Source organism: Mus caroli, unplaced genomic scaffold (genome assembly GCF_978045245.1).
Source record: "Mus caroli unplaced genomic scaffold, Mus_caroli_1 scaffold_6, whole genome shotgun sequence".
NCBI lineage: Eukaryota > Metazoa > Chordata > Mammalia > Rodentia > Muridae > Mus > Mus caroli.
This window is the reverse complement of record NW_028227261.1, coordinates 7,531,484-7,548,391: the sequence shown is the minus strand read 5'-3', so window position 1 is coordinate 7,548,391 and position 16,908 is coordinate 7,531,484. Positions and strand designations below refer to the sequence as shown.

The window sequence follows — 16,908 nt, the reverse complement described above, 5'->3', positions numbered from 1 at the left end:
CGGACCCAGCAAAATGTCAGGGAGTAGAAACCCAGGTAAGATCACTCATCCACCTGGTGTCTCCTAGGCTGTACTAAGTCAATTGTCACTTGTCTGGGCTCTTTCTGGCTATTCTTCCCTAGGGTAGACAGTTCAAGACACCTTGATTCCAGTGAGGGCTTCTTATAGCCCAAGCACTGTCATAGGTACCCGGGACACCAAGAGCCACCATGTCCCTGTTTGCAGGATGCTTCCACTCCAGCAGGGGCAGCCAGAAAGGAAACAGGAATCAATCAATGTACAAGCAAACTCACTGTATATCCACAAACAGGATAAAGTAACAGAGAAAGGCCAAGAACTACGGCAGGAGGAAATGACAGGACCTGGTGAATGGAAGTCCCCTAACCATATATATATATATATATATATATATATATATATATATATTTCCCCTCTGTCGAGTTAGGCGTGGGAAGATGTTGGGGTCCAACAGGAGCCTTCTCTGCCCTTCAGCCTGTCTAAGACGCTAGTCACTCACACGGGCAAGGTTCCCATTGAGGAACCCATTAGGAGAGGGTTGTAGAGCTCCTGAGAAAAAAAAGTGGAGTGAAGAATAAGTGGGTTAATGAACATTTAGTGGGAGAGAAAGGAAGGTGGAATGGAATGTGTGTATGTGGTATGGACAATTCTAGTGGGAAAAGGGGTTGAGCCTAATACTAGGAATGGAGGTGGGGCTGATAATGATGTAGAAAGAAATCCGTCACCATCCCCTTCCGGGCCAGGCCTTGTTCATTGTCTAATTCAGCTCTGTCTCCCACTGTGGAGTGTTGGGCTTAGCAAATACATACTCAATGAATGAATGAATGAGCAAAGGATTACTCCAAATAAACATAACAAAACGAAACTAGACAGAGGACTTGAAGGGATGGGGAGGGGACCGGAAGGAAGGAGGGGTACTGGATGTCCCCAGGAACAATGACAGTTACTGGCACTTACAGATCAATATCGTGGCCCAAGCCCTTTTCCTGCATTAACCTACGTTAGACTCACAATGCTCCCAGACAGCAATACTGCTATCAGCCCCATTTCTCTGTTGGGATAACTGAGGTACAGAGGTCAAATGTCTCATTCAAGGTCACCTAGTTGGTGAGTGGCTGGCGGTCTGCCCCTGTAGCTCAAGTTGTTAGCTGCTGCTGCTGCTGCAGTGGTGAACAGGGCCCTCGTCAAACGTGAGCAGGCCTACTTTACCACCTCTCAGATGACAGTGACTCAGTTTCTCTCCGTGTGGGCTGGCAGGATTGAGCTTGAGATCTCTGGGGGAGGGGAGCACTGGGGTGGGGAGGGCATGTGTTCTCCTGAGTCACCAGGTTCAAGTATCTCAGAGATACTTGGGTGAGTCCGAAGCCTGGGAGCTAAGGATGGGAGATGGAAGGGGAGACGTAGGCCAAGGTCTGTTGTGGCTGCAGATGACTTCTGTTAATTCTTGGAATAAGGAGGGAAGAGACCAAGATGAACTGGTGGATTTGGGGTTGTCCAAACCCCCAAATCTGCTCTTCATGGGCTGACAAATCTGAGTAGTGAGGTCTGGATTTGTTGTTGTTGTTGTGTATGTTTTTGTTTTGCTCCAGTCTATTTTCCTACAAGTGTGACACAGCTGTCACTTACCATAGCATCTGAGGAGTGTGTGACACCTCACAGCACTGACCCAGAGGTTTTATTTAGGAACTCTACCACCTCAGGGCCAGAGAGCCTCAGACTCTGGTCATTTGCCTCTGGACCAATGAACTTTGAGCTCACAGCAGGGCAGGGAACACATCCCAGCAGGTGACTGTCCTAGCACTTGCCAGGCAAGACATAGGGTCATGAAGCCAAGCAAAAGCTTTCCAGTAGGCCTCAGTCCCCAGCAGGGTTGAGCATTGGGGGCGGCATTTTCTCTGAGCAGAACTCACTGTGTAAAGTGCATCTCGAAGTTGGGTTATGCTTTGCATTTTTGCTTATTTATTCAATTAATAATTTGCCTATTTAGTATTACAGCGGTCAGTTTCTAACTCATCTTGCCTGGGGGATCCTTCGCCTTTGATTTTTTTTTTTTTTTTTTTTTTTTTTTGTCTCACTTCTTGAATTTCTATCCTGAATTCTGCAGTAGGAACAAAATGGGTATCATTGCTGAGTCTATGCTGGGGTGTGGTAGCCTGGCTGGGAGAGGAAGGACCAGGTGGTAGGGCCTGAGGATCGTGACCATGTAGACAGCTAAGAGGCCCTGCTAGGGTAATGCAAGGATGCAAAGTGTCCTTCAGGGGAGATGAAAGAGGCTGTCACCTCCCATCGCCAGGCCAAGTGTCCCCCAAGACACTCTGCTTTCTCCGTGGATCTTTCACTTTGCAGCATTCTCGTTTTAATGCACATGATTTGCCCTCCTCCCACGCGCAGAGTAAGGTCGTTCTGCGAGGCCTGTCTTGCTCACTTAAGGATTTATTTCTTGCATAGGGGCTGAATGAAAACTCCCCTTTGCAGAGAGTAAGAGCAAAGAAAATATCAAACAGGGAAGACTTCATTCGATTCTGGCTTGCAAAAAAGAGAGCCAATTTTCATTGAAAAAGTGGGAACCAAACTCGGGGTGTCAAAGGGTTCAGAATAGCTGGAAAGTAACGCACCCTTGTCCCTTTCTTCTGTCCCAGTCTCAACTCCATTCAGAGGGTGTAGAAACCTTCCGGAACCGCACAAGGGAGCAGCGCGCTCTGATTCTGCTTCGCTGGCCGATCTCGTCGCGCGCGCACGCGGAGCCCAGCCTTGGCGGTGGGTGGGAAGAATGCTAGAGGGGAAGGTCTGGGGGTGTGAGGGTGGAGCGGAGCCCAGCCCCGCGATCCGGCCCGGGTTTTGCATGCCACCCACTCGCCCGTTCGGCCGCGGAGAATTCCATAATCACAGCGGGCGAGAGCGGAGACTGGGAGCGAAAAATCCGGGATCCGGCAACTTTGGTCGCGCATGCGCGCCCGCGGCGCTCCATCCCAAACACACACACATTTTTCCCCGGACTTGGAAAGTCACCCAAAGCCGCCCCAAGTGCAGGTAAGAGACTCGGCGCTCCTTCCACCGCGGCCCCTTCAAGCCCTCCACCTCTGCGGGCCTATTGGGCCGCCTCCAGGCTTCACCCTTGTCCCGGTGCAGTTCACTACCCCCGGGGTTGCCGCTTGCAGCTGGGAGCGGGCGAACGAGCGAACGACCGAGCCAGCCAGCCTGCGAGCGGCGGCTGCCACCCAACTCCGGCCGTACGGGAGGTAGGGGGCACAGAGGGCTGGCACCCCGGCGCGGGGCGGCGCGGCGCCCGCAGTGACTAGGGGAATGCCCGGCGAGCCGCTCCAGTGGAGGGAGGGCTGCAGCTCCTGGGGGTCACTTACTCCAACTGAGGGGTCGGCGGGGTAGCGGAGAAGAGGGGGAGGTGCCAGGCACGAGTACAGGACTTTGCAACTAGGGTGGGGGCGCTTTCCGCGCAGTGGGCTGGGGGCGCAGGTGCTTGCCAATACTGGGTGATCGTTCCTTCTCCCACGCCCCCTCCTGCTGCAGGGGGGATCGTGAGCTGTCTGGAGGAGAGAAGGAGGCAGGGGTGAGGGGCTCCTGGGGTGACTTTGCAAGACTTTGCCCAAGGGAAGGGGTGGGTGGGGATCTCCTCTAGCCCGCTCTTGTGCCCCGACACCGGGGTGTATGTTCTGTCAGCAGAGGTAGGCAGTGTTCGCGTAGGCGCAGGGTGCCAAGGGGAGCTCCGGGTGGGAAAATGAAGGCAAGAGGGTTCTGAGATCTGGGGAGCGGCGCCCCCTTTTCTATCTGTGCCTGGGAAGTTTATCTCAAGTGCGCCGCTCCAAGCGCGGCAAGTGGCGTTTCTTACTCGTTCCCCCTACCCCCGAGTCCCCGTCCCCCCCCCCCCCCCCCCGGGCTCCGACTCGCAACACTGGGTCACTGGCTCCGACCGCTCTGCTGTCGGCTGAAGCTCGCCCTGGGTCTGGGGAAAAGTTCCGGGGGAGTTGCGGCGGCTACTGTGTGCGCGGAGAGAGAAGTTGCGCCCGGGGACTTGGGACGCTGGGTTGGCAGGCCCGATTGCGGGTGGAGCGGTGAGCTCCGGCGCCGGAGGTGGGGGCTCTCTCCAGGGATAGGAGAGGATCGGGCGGGGTCTGTGACCCTAGGTGGGCTGAGGAGGACCTCGGGAGTTTAGCGTGTGGAGAGGACATGGGGCTGAAATCGGCTTCTGGCAGAGGACAGGAGCATGTAGGGGCACAGGGGACAGTGAAGGGGAGATGACTGGGCCACCGGGACTCTTGGGTCGACCTTCACTATACAGGAGCGTCAAATGGTAACTGACAGAGTGTCGGGGAGCGGGACTCTGAGGGGTGCGCGGGAATCAGGGGACCCTGACAAACAGACCCTCAGCCGTGGACCTCCCGGGACAGGGGGCTGAGTCGTGCGCCCGGGGTGAGCCGGCCGGGCGGAGCGGCGGCCGGTTTATTTTTACTCGGTGGCATTTGCAGAATGTGCAGCTGATGACCGTCGGCCGCCAGGAAGTTTTGCTTTCTGTTCTTTCTCTCTCTTTTCGAAGCCAGCGCGACCGGGAGCGGGAGAAGCCGGGGAGCAGGGCCTGGGAGGGGAGGGGGCGGCCTCCTGGGGTGGAGAGATTCGGCCAGGGGAGCACTGGGGCTGCGGGCGGGGGTGCCCGGGCGCGGGCGGTCGCTGGGCGGCCGAGAAGCGGTTGAGCGAATGTCTGTCCCCAGCGTTTGGACTCTACTCTGCGAGGGGAACAGGTGTATGCGCCGTCAATCACAGCGGGAGGGACACTTTGGGGGCGTAGATTAAGATCATAATAATAGATTTTTCTCTAGGGGGTGGGCACAGATTCTTCTTCCAAGTCTTCCCCGACCGGGGTCCCGAGCTGGGGGAGGAGAGGAGTGAGGCCAGGGACCGCTTCTCCCCGCAGACAAGTTTCTCCAGATTCAGCTTCGGCTTGCGAAGCCGGCCTGGGTGCGGCGAGGACCTCCTTCCAGTCACACTGGGAAGGGTGAAGATGTAGGTGCCTGGGTGGAAGATGTGTTCCAGCAGGGATAATACCCCTCCTCCGAGCTGGAGCTCCCCTAAACCTGGCAGAATGTTGGGGAGACTGAGCGTGTACGTCGCTTCTCCAAAGGAGTGGGGGGGGGGGCGCGGCCCTCGGTGTATCTGTCCAGCTAACGCTTAGTACAGTCACAGAGGTTGGGGGTGGGATGGGGTAAAGACCGGAGTAGTCTCCGGACAAAGTTGGTAAATTTAGGCTACATCCAAGCTGGTATGGGCGCGCGGTGAGAGCGCACAAGGGAACTGGAAAACAGATCGTCTGGTAACGTTGGTGACCCCCCCTCCCCGCCCAGAGCGCGCGCGCGTACACACACACACACACACACACACACACACACACACACACGCCGCCATGCTAAAGGGAGCTGTCCCGGCTGAGCAGGAGCAGCTGCGCCAGGCGCGGGGCGGGGGGATAGTTGGTCCCCCGGGGCTGCGCCCTGACTGCACTCCACGTGCCCGGAGGGGGCGCTGGGCAGATCCGCGCCCAAGCGCAAAGCTCTTAGCTTGAGCCCCAGTGGCGGCCGAGCGGTGCGTCCCGGGCGGTCCTCGCACCCCGCACTGTATCACGCAATTGAAACCACTTTCACACTTCCCAAACTTTGGCTTTTTGTGCTTCGTCCCTCACTACAACTCCTAGATCCTTTCCTGGACCGAGAAGGGGAATCTTCTTCCACCTCCGGCAGCGTCCAGCGTCAGTCTTCACGGAACCTAGCTCATCCGAAAGACACCCCCTCACCCCATCTTGTTAGCCACCTTAGAGGCGGTTAACGAGGGTTTATGGGGAATATTGTTGAACTTCAGTAATCAGGTTTCCAGCGATCTTATGCCTCCTGTTTAATTTATTAGACTAGTTATTTATTCTGTTGATGATAATCTGTTGCTGGTTTCTATGGAGATGTTAAACTGATCTCTTTCAGAAATCAAACTCCATATGCACTAAAACGTTTAAAGAGCCAGTGCCTCCCTCTTCCCCTCCGCCTTGCCCTTTTTGTTTTATTTTGTTTTTAGACTTTGCACCTTCGTGTCTTGCTCTGAGTATCAGCTCATTTTATTTCCTTCTGACGAAGGAAAGGAGCCCGGGGGACTCCCGCTTCGTGGCAAGTACAGCTTATTATGGCTAACAGAAAGAGAAGGCTTTGATCCCCAAGTTGCGTCACCATTTAAAGCAGGATCATCTCACCACCGAGCCCTCCCCCCCCCATCATAGAAGAGCAAAATTCTTTCAAGATCAAAGGGGCCAATCTGAAAAAAAAAAAACTATTGTTTAAAAAAATAGGAAAGTCAGTTACATAGGCGCCTCCCCTTTTATATCTGCCCCCCTTGTGCTTAATGATTTTTTGAATAAGAAAAACAAAATGCAACCCACCTCTCATTCTTATTAATAGTTTATCTTGCCCCCCCTTAATTTAAAAAGAAGTTCAAAGTTAGATTTCTCTGCCTGTGGGGGCTGAGGTATATTTACTTTCTTTGAGATCCTGACCATCTGTTTTTGGGAATTTCGCCTCTGGGAAGAAGGAAAAGGTTTTCACTCAAAGCTAATAGGATACTTTAATTTTTCCTCTTTGAGGGAAGTAGTCACCCCAAAATTTTAACTCCTAACTTTTTTCTTGCTTTTTGAGAGTATTATTGACCTGTGGTTGGTGTTTAAAAGTATATCAACTTTTTCTCCTCCTCAGTTCAGGGTGGTGTGTGTGTGTGTGTGTGTGTGTGTGTGTGTGTGACTTCGGTGGTCATGGTTAGGGGGAGTCAGTGAATTAAGAAAATAAGGCAGAAAAAAAAAACCATCTTGATTGGTGACATCCTGAAAAAAAATGCAGACCTTCTCTAGCTCCAATATTTATCACGCTGACAGATATGATACAAAGCGATTGCATTTCGTAATGATCCTTAGGGACTAAGTTGTAGGTAAAACCATTTAATGCATTTTTAATATTAAAGTAAGACCCAGGCTCCATTTTCTTGGAGGTAGGGGGAATGGAGGTCCCCTACAGAGTTGGTGCTTTTGGAATAGGCTGGTTAGCTTTTCAACTACAGCCCCCCCCATGTTTCCATTTACTTGGGGGGGGGCATGAACCACACACAGGGCATTTGACTTTCATAAATAAATTTATATCTGGCCAGAAGGCCCAATACTAAATAAGAGCTCACTTAAAAAAAAAAAAAACCACCAAGACTCCACCCCTGCTAGGAGAAAACAAACAAGCAATACTTGTCCCCCCCCCAAGTCTTATTTTGCAGGTGGGTGGAGCCATTGTTGCTTTTCAGCTCACGGGAGAGAGGGGGGGGAAGCCAACCCTGCTATTTCCCTCTTTGCTATATTTTAAATTTTTGTTTGATTTGGATTGCAAACAGAGCAGAGGCTTAGGGGTAAAAAGAGCACTGTGGCTTTAAACTCAGGAGTTTGCATATTCTCCTTGTATCTTTCCCCTTTGCTAATTATTGTGTTGTTTTCAGAGCAAATATGTCATATCCATGGCGACCGGGCAGGTTTATTGTCTTTCTGAAGCAATAGCTCACATAAGTAATTAATGACTTTCTTTTTTTTCCTCTGGCTTAGGTTAAACAGATCATTCAAGGAAAGTCATCTCTCTCTCTCTCTCTCTCTTTCTCTCTCTCTCTCTCCTCTCTCTTGTTTGTTTTTTTTCTTTTTTCTTTTCTTTTTCTTTTTTTAAGCTCAGTAACATAAGAACATGAGTTAGAACAAGAAAATACTTTTAGCTAAAAAGTCAACAGTTTATTTTGCTCGGTTTTTTTTTTTCCTTTAAAAACTGAAATGTCAGCTTCAGACCTGGGCACTGCCATCTCCCACCCCTGCGTAGTGCAATCTCTGCGTGGGCTGGCAGCCTCCTGAAGGTTGTACACAGGGAGGCCTGGAGGTGTGGGCACTGGGGGTGGGGGCTGAAGACTTTTGCTTTTGAGGCTTGGTGGGGGGGGGTGGAGATAGCAGTCCAAAATGAGTATTTTTTCCTGTATTTGGCAAAACTTAATTAAATTGTTTACAGGAAAGAATTAATGACTTGGTAGTGATATGCGCACACCGGCTAGCTGCCTTCTTTTTCCCTCAGTCTGGCTAATTAGAAGGACCAAGTTTTCTCTTCCTGTCCACCTTCAGCATCCTCTGGCACTCTTAAGCACTTTCTCTTAAGCACTTTTTTTACTGTAAAAGTAGGTTTTGGAATCTCTTTTGGTTATTTTTCCAACACGATGGTAGAGTTTGGGTTTTTCTTTCTCCCCCCCCCCACCTCCCCCTCTTTCTTTCTTTCTCCTTTAGACTTCCGACTTGAAGCTGGTTCCTTCTCAGGAATCAACAGCTCTGACTGATTGTAACTCAGACACAGTAACTTTGTTTTCCTTGGTGGTGGGGGAGAGGGCCCTTTCAGCTTGTGATTGCCTGATGACAAAGCTCCCTAAGGCACACTGTGACAGTGTGAGGAAGGTGGAGACCATCCTTTCTCTTTCTTCAGCAGTCACCTTGTATATTCTGCCGGTTTTAAATGGACCTTCCTCTGCTAGCAAGAAGCCTTATGATGTCAGCTTTTAACTTTAGAAATGTGTTAGATTTTTCTACGTGCCAGCTGCTCTTTCGCCCTCCCCACTAACATTAAGTACACTGACACCGGCTTCCCCACCTCTTTTAAAGATTTCATAGAGAGCCAAGGTTTTGCGTGTGCCCTTCAGAAGCGGGGGTGGGGGTTGGGGGTGGGGGGACGGAGAGAGAGACGTTTGTGTTGTCCTCGGACACATTCTGAAGAACATTTGCCTCCTTCTGAACTAGTGCAAAAAGACTAGGGAGTCGATGGGAAGGGTCTTTAGCTTTTGGCATTGACAATAAAAATCTAAAGAAGAGAGATTTATTTGGCATCTGGCTTCTGAAGAAGAAGAAGAGAAGGCAAGTCTGATGCGGGGACTCCAGTAGAGCTATAATTGAGCCCGTAACCTCTTGATGTCTATATCAGAGAAACAGGCATGAGCAGAGGGAGCGGGCTGAGGCAAACAGGCCTTGCTAGAGGGGATGGGGCTGAGGCACAGGGAGAGGGAGATAGATTTAATTTATAGACATTTTAAAAACTGTAATTTCATTAGGATCTGCTCTTCCTTTTCTCTGAAGGGCAGCCCGGCAGACCGATAAGGCCAGTCAGTCCCTCTGCCCGGGATTCGAGTGTGTTTCCTGGGCGCAAGGCTCCGTGTCCTTGCCAGCTCTGAACTCTGCTTGGTTGCTTCTCTGCCCCACTGGCTGCTGCCTTCCTCCACTTCACATGAACCCGCCCCTTGCCCCCCCCCCCCGCCCCCAGTAGCTAAAAGTTAGGCATGGCCCTGGCTGCCCTGGATCTCCCCTCTAGTCTTCAGAGATCAGGTCTGTCTACAGCCTGGGTAGTGTCATCTGTGTGCCTTCCATCTGTCACCCGGCTGCCTGTGGTTCCAGTGGCAAGGGTCCACTGGAGGCAGAGGGACAGCCCTGTCTCGTTACCCCCTCAAGTTCACCAAGTTGAGTTGCTTTGGTTCTGAGGCCACAGCTTGCAGGGGGTCTGGGGGTGTGTGTGCGACTAAAGCCTGCCGTAAATTTTGCGAAGATTAATCAACCGTTTAAGAACTGAATGTTAACGAGGTTTTTGCAGGCCAGCTGCCCCCTACTCCTGTCCAAAGTCCAGCAGAGTGAGGGGTGGCCTGCCCTAGGAGAGATTCTTCTAAAATCATAGTAATTGTAGACAACTAGAGAGAAGCCAGAGAAAGATGAACTAAGGAGCATGAATCCTCAAGTGACCTTCATCCAGGCTGCTCGGATCCTCCACCCCCACCCCCACCCCCTAACTTTAGTCTGGATTTGTCCTGTGTGTCTTCTGTGGAGAAGACATGTAGAGAAGGAAAGCAAGTGTGTGTGTGGGGGGGTGTATAGAGGGAGAAAAGGAGAGAGAGAGAGAGAGGAGAAAGAGAGAGAGAGAAAGGCTCATAGCTCCTTCGGAACTCATTATCATTCTTAATAAGTCTTAAGGAATACAGAAGAGCATTGAGTGTAAATGCTGGGTAATCCTAACACTTCTCAAGGTGAGAGGAGTCTTGAGGACACAGAGGAAAGAGACGGCGGCAGGGGAGGGAATCTGAGGGGGGCCCACAGACCAAGGGAGAGTAGAGGCCCAGTCCTCAGGAGGTTCCTCACGAGGCCTGGAGGTTGGGCTTAGGGCACCCCAAGATATCAGAGATGGGAGGGGTGGTCTGCGTGGACACAAAGAGAATCTTCAAGATAATTTTGAAGATAATAAATCTTCTGTTTTTTGAGGGGGGAGAGCAGGGATAATGAGGCCTGCTCTGTCTTGCTTGGAAGGTGTCGGGGTGGGGGCACAGGCCTTGGCTTCCTCCTGGGCTGTATCTGCTGTATCCCTAATACTCAGGCCTCAGACTTCCAGAGGTGGGGGGAGCATTGGCAGCAGGGGCTTGTCATGTTCTGTACCCCTGCTTCCAGTTCCTCAGAATTCCCTAGCAGTAGCTGTTCTAGGGAGCTGGATGGACCGAGTGGCGGCCAGAGGCCAACTCTGGACACTAGGTGGCTAAGAGGATCTGTGAGGCTTCGCCAAGCAGGGGAGCTGGCTGCCGCCGCCGGCTCTCCCTCTCCTCTCAGCTGGTGGGCTCCACTGTGCAATCGCTCTGCCCGCTCGCTCACTGCCAGGCAGCCCTGATGACAGGCAGGAGGGCAGTGGGCACCAGCCCAGGGGCACAGCCCAGCTCATGGTCTGGCTACGCTCTGCTCAGTTCCCCGGGCACAGCAAGGATAAAGCAGGGCAGCTTCCAAAGGAAGTCGCTAGCTAGGGGCACAGAAGGAAGGAAGAACGGATTCTAGCCCATGTCCTCACTCCTGCCTTAGTCTCCAGGCACCCCGAGCTTGGGATGGCTGAGTTGTGCATGGCCCTTATTGAGACTGCTCTTTAAAAACAAAAAACAAAACAAAAAAAACCCCCTCATAATCATAAATATCACTTATACTTTGAGGGGTCTCTCAGATCTTATAAACCCAGACTAAGAGCCCTCTAGAGCCCTTTGCTGCATTATGCTGCTTTCTAGTTCTTAGGGAAGGAGGCAGAATGGTCCTCCCAATGGCTCCCACCTGCCTGCCTCGGCCCGGGCCCCCCGGGAGAGGAGAATGCTTCAAGCTGTCACAAGGGGGACCCTGTAGGTGAAGCCTGGCCAACAGGCAGGTTATCCTTTGTGGAACCAACCTGCACTTGCTCAGGCAGATGCCCCAGGACGCACCAGGAGCAGCTTTTCCTGTTTATACTCCCTGGGCTTCCTAGGCTTTGCAGAAGGGTCTTAGCCAAGGTCATGTGCCAACTGTGGATGGTTTACTCTGGGGAGAGAGGTGGGTCTGACAGCGAGCACAATAAAGGTTTGACTTCTCATAATGTGTTGTAAAGAATTAAAAAAAAATTCTCTCTCTCTCTCTCTGGAAACTCCCGGGGAGCTTATAGAGCGAGCGTGGGAGTTTGAGGTGAAGCTGGTGACTGAGCTGGTGTGAAGTCCACAGGGAGCAGGTTGGGTTAATGGTGGGTAGATTCTGCCTTTCTGTTGTTTAAGAGCACTAATGGCCAAATTGCATGCCCTTCGCGCGCCTTGCTGACGAGAGATTTACTGAAAGGAAGCTGCGCTGTGTCTCCGATGCTAGGTGGGTATATGTGTAAAGTGTATATGTGTGTGTGTGTGTGTATGTATGTATGTATGTATGTGTGGTGTGTGTGTGTGTACAGGTGTGTGGTATGTGTGTTTGTGTGTGTATGGTGTATGTTTGTGTGTGTGTTTATGTAGTGTGTGTATTGTGTGGTATCTATATAAGGTGTGTGTGTGTGTGTGTGTGGTGTATATATGGTGTGTGTGGTATGTGTGTGTATGGTGTGTGTGTGTGGTATATGTGTGGTATGTGTGTGTATGTGTGTTTGTTTGTGGTGTGTGTGTATAAATGAGAAGAAGGGGTGGGGAATGCGTTCTGCCAGGCCTGGCACCCTTCCCCAGCACTAATTGCTGGCAGGGTACCCACAGGGGCTGTGCCAGCATCTCAGCCGCCCCCCTCGCCCCAGGGAGCTCAGCTGTGCAGTTTGCTATGTGAGGGCCATTTCCGGGCCCACTAGTCCTGGGGTTCTTTGGGAATTTCAGAAAAATCCGATTCTTGGGGAGATGGTGGGTCACACACCTGCTTCTTTGACTGAAGAGAGAGAAGAGTGAGGTCCCCGGGCTCAGACTGTCAACTTCCCTGTGGTTCTGAGCTCCGAGTCTCCGCGTCCACTTAGGGTCTCGTGACGTGTTAAAGCATCAAGAGAGTCTGTTCCAGTTCTGGCCGGATTCCACATTACTGTGACCTTGAGTGAATCATTTGATCTCTTTGGGCCTCAGTTTCCTGTCTTGTCAAATAGTCTTTGACAGTACTGCCTCCCTCGTCTTGACAAGTCAGCCGGGTTCCTAGCTGTGAGTGTCCTTTGAAAGTAATTAAATGTAATGAAGAATTTATCATGGTCATGTTGTCAAGTGAAGGATGTCCCCAATGTCAGATGAGCCAGTTTTATGTAATCTGGTATGTGTCTCTAAGGGGACCCCTGTTGAGTTCTAGTCCACAAAGGGCCTGGATACAGACTGTGCATGTGGTACTGAGGCTGCTTGCTCGTGTCAGGTTCTGAGCTGGTTCTCTTACTAGGACCTTGGGGTGGCTTTTCTAGCCGTATAGGAGATTGCACTGAAGATTTGGGGTGGGCCTTGTTGTTTCAGCCGGTGGCGGCGTCCCTGGTCACCCTGAGGAGTCAGAGTCATGTGTATTTTTCAGCTGGCAAGACTGGGAGTGGGGGCAGAGTCACGTGATTTTACATCAATGACTTAACTAGCCTGTCCTCATCTGTGAAAGGGGGAAATCTGCCCACTGTGTATCGAGTGCTAAGAACTCACTGTTTGTAGGATGATGGATGGATGGATGGTTGGAAATCTGAACTTTCTCTCACTTCTCTGGATATTTTGGACAGGGTCAGGAGGCCCACATGTGTCTTCCTAAGCTGGGACCAGGATCGTTAGTTTCTGCTTCCCATCGTGGTCGAACTGGGTGAGGGCCGATTGCGACAGGACACAGGAGACGGAAGGCTAGGGCAGGCTTAGGAACTGGCCTGAGTACCTGTGGACTCCGCTCTCCCTGTGGCTTGTCCTTGAGAAAATGGGACCGCGCTGAATGCAGACCCGGCTTTTCCTGCTTGGGCAGATTCATGTCTGGTGTTTGCATGTTCTGTAAAATGGGACTGGGATTCCCTCTCTCTGTTCATGGAGTTGTCCTGAGGGCCAGCCAGAAGGGTGTGTCCGCTGAGGTTGCACCTGGAGCTTTTGGACCACAGCAGGTCCTCCCTTGGTGTAGATTTCCTACCTGCCCTTGAGTGGGCCTGCTGAGCAGTAGTCCAGTCCTAGGAGGAAAGGCCAGGACAAGAAGACAGAGGGGCGTGTGTGGTGGCAGTGACCTTCGGAGGCAAGGGGGAGGGGCGCTGGAGGGGCTGGGGCACTTATGGAAGACGGGGTGTATGACACCCCATCAGCCTCTCCCATTTCACTGTGCTACGCCACAACACCGCGGTCTTGTTTCACTATCTGAGATCTGGAACAGGTTAATTTCCATGACGAACTCCAGGACACAGGCTTGGAGGATTTATCTAATTAAACTGATGCTTTTTGCTAAGAAAGGAGGAGAGAGAAGGGAGATGTGGGGGCAGGGGTGGGTGGGGGGAGGAAGCACATAGTAGGGAGGGATGGAATGAAGAAAGGAAGGGAGGGAGGGAGGGAGGGAGGAAGGAAGGAAGGAGAAGACAAAATGCTGGTGGGGAAGGTAGGGACCTGGCTGACAGACAGTTCATGATTCTTTTTCCCATCTTGTCTTCTTTCCTTTATTTCTAAAATAGTTTTGGGCTGGAGATAACTAGAGGCCTTGGGGTCTGAGGTCCGTACTGGCTGATCAAGTAGCCGCTGCTCTGTGGACATTTCAATTAGATAGACAATCCAGCAAGCTATTCCCTAGTCACACTGGCCAGTGCTACTGGGTTAGACTATACACACACACACACAAACACATAGACATAAACAAAGACACACACAGATACACACATAGACACGCATACACACTGACACACATATGCACAAACATAAACAGATATACATACAAACACAAATACATAGATAGACCGACCTATAAACACACACACACACACACCATTTACAGCATCACAGGAAGTTCTGTTAGGCAGTATCCCTCTGGGCTAGGCCTATGTGCAGGAGCCCTAAGGGACAGAGTGAGGCCGTCTTTAACAGTGACCACCTTCTCTGTGATCCAGCCTAGCACATTCCTCTCATGCTAGTCTGGAGGGAGGAGGGTACAGCCTCAAACTCTCCTCCTGCCTGCCATCTTTGTGGTCTCACTCTGCAGGACTGGGCTGACAGCACACAGAGCCCACCTTCTCCGGTTCTGGTGGCCATTAGCTGAGGTCATGTTGGAGGCATTTTACGGAGCAAGGAACATGGTTAGCACTCAAAAACAAATGGGAGTCATGGGCTGGCATGGCGGCTCAGCTGGTAAAGACACTTGCTGCCAAGTCTGACAAGCTGAAGTCAATTCCTTGCATCCACGTGGTGGAAGTGGGGAGCCAGGCCTTGTAAGTTATCCTCTCTACAACACATGTGTTATGGTGGGCTTATGCCCTTCCACAAAACAACATAAAAAAGGCACCGTGATAACCATAATCATCATGTTCATAATAGGAATTGAAACCTTTGGTGACTGTCAGGTTCATAGGGACCTTTCCTTATCAAATGCTGATTTATCCAAAAACCCTGTTTGCTAGAAGTACTTTAAATAGAGACCCCACCCCCTGACTCTATGCTTCCTAGGAACCTAATTTAGGTTCCTTCTTTCCATCCATCTCTTTCTTCTCCGTGTAGAACAACTTAGCGTTTACTAAAGTTAAAAACAAAGAGTATGTTCTCTTCGAACATACTAAGCATGTGTGCGCCCGCGCGCATGCGTACGTGTGTGAGTGCATATGTGTGTTTGCGTGCTTAAGCGTGCTTACACACAACTTTCCACGGTCCAAGCCACATTAGAGCTAAGAAGGAAAAAAACCCACCCCAAAGAATTAAAATCGAGGAGCGTCGATTAGCGTGCCCCTGGCCCTGCTGGAAGGGTTGCTTCAGATGGCAGTGGGGGTCAGCGGCCTCAGGAGTGATGTGTGTGTTTATTCCCGGACATTGCCCAGTGCCCTGTGCGCTAATGTGGAGCTGAAAAGGTCCCCTGTATTGTGCAGGCTCCTTCCCCCGTGAAAAGGCAATTGAGCCAGCGAGTTCCGAATGGGTTGAAGCTGGATTGAAGCTGACAGTAAACGAGGATTTGGCAGGGGTAGAAAACAAGCTACCCCTAGGCTCCACCCCCCAGGCTCCACCCCCTCCACTCCGACCTCGGGGCCCAGGCTCACTCATCCCTCCATCACTTCCCAATGCTTGTTTGGTTTTTAGAGGGATTTCGCAAAGAATTACCATTTCTAGAATGTGTCCATATTTGCCCCCGGGATTATGTCTGGACCTGCCTTGTCTCCTCTGTGGCTCCACCAGCGATCTCGAATGAGTTAAGGGCTGAATCCACCCTAGACCCGTCTGTACCTTTTACTCTGGGTTTCTGAATGAAGCCATGTGCTGTGCTCAGCATGTTTGGAGACTGACTGCCCCAGTGAACCAGCGGCCCCAACCTGGCTGGGTCCCATCTTTCATGGGACCTGCTGCAGGGTCCTAGGACCTCCTCCCAGGCAACTTGACAAGCTGATAGCCCCTGCTGTGGGGGCTTCTTCTGGTGCCCCCCCTACATCCAGCCTCCTATTAGAACCCTATTTGAATTTTAAAAGAAAGGGCACACCATTTTGAGCTGGAATCATCCCTGGTTTGCGAAAAGGCCTGCAGCTTTGAGGGTTAGTGTATGCCAAAGGTCTGGCCTCTGCCACCATGATCTCTTCTCCATGATGTCCAGACCCATCAATCAGCCAACATATATTTACGTGTCTCAGCCCTCAACAATGCCTCCCCCCACCCCATATCCCTAGATCCCCCCATTTAAGCCTTCCCAGGCGCCTCAGAAGGGAACTAATGCTACCCCACACATCCCCTTCCTCCAGCAACGCTCTGCATGTGTGCAGCGGTATCTCTTAGCTTTACCATCTGGCCTCAGTGGTAGAGAAACATTTATCCTTGAGAGACAAGACTCACTCGGACAGAATTACAACCTACTCCTTGGGGGGGGGGGGTACATTTGTTCTCCTGTGGCTAGGGATGCCTCTCAGGGCTCCTTTCTGGAAAGGCCTAGTGGGATCTCCTTGCTTTAGGAGCTGGACTGGAGAATAGTGAATAAGTCTGTGGGTTCAAATCCCTGGCCCTTTGTTTATTGTGAGAGTAACTTTGGACATATCTAACTACTCTATTCTCATATCCCTCATTCGTGAGAGAGGAGGTGCCGGTGCTTATGGTATGGGATCAGATGAAACCTCCCCGGCACAGGCTTGGCAGAGGCAGCCCATGTACACAGGCTTTAATGCCCCTGCTCCATCCTTTCTGTCATGGGGAAGGCAGGAGGGCAGTGGGCTCAGACCTGCCCTTGTGTTTTGACTTCAGGACCCTCAAGGCCCAGGTTGGAGCTCCAGTCCATATGACCATCAAAAGCTGGCTTAAACACACTTGACAAACGAGAAAAGGCAAACATATTTACCCAGTACAGAACCCTGGAGCAAAGAACAAGGCTCTTAAGACCCAGGGCTGTGCTCTCGGCTGTCCAAGCAGCAGCCTCGAGGCTAG

General features: G+C 51.5%; 1 protein-coding gene across 3 annotated transcripts in view; it reads left to right on the top strand.

Moving 5' to 3' along the window:
* The first annotated feature begins 2,933 nt into the window (after positions 1 to 2,933).
* Positions 2,934 to 16,908, top strand: part of Casz1 (castor zinc finger 1) — a 149,880-nt gene continuing 135,905 nt past the window's right edge. The window contains exon 1 of one of the 3 annotated variants that reach the window (XM_021159784.3): positions 2,934 to 3,048. The gene's annotated coding sequence lies outside the window, so the exon portion shown is untranslated. Of the gene's footprint in view, positions 3,049 to 3,097; positions 3,258 to 4,085; positions 4,105 to 16,908 lie in introns of those variants that run through there. The other 2 variants (XM_085838592.1, XM_085838593.1) reach the window with 2 other exon arrangements.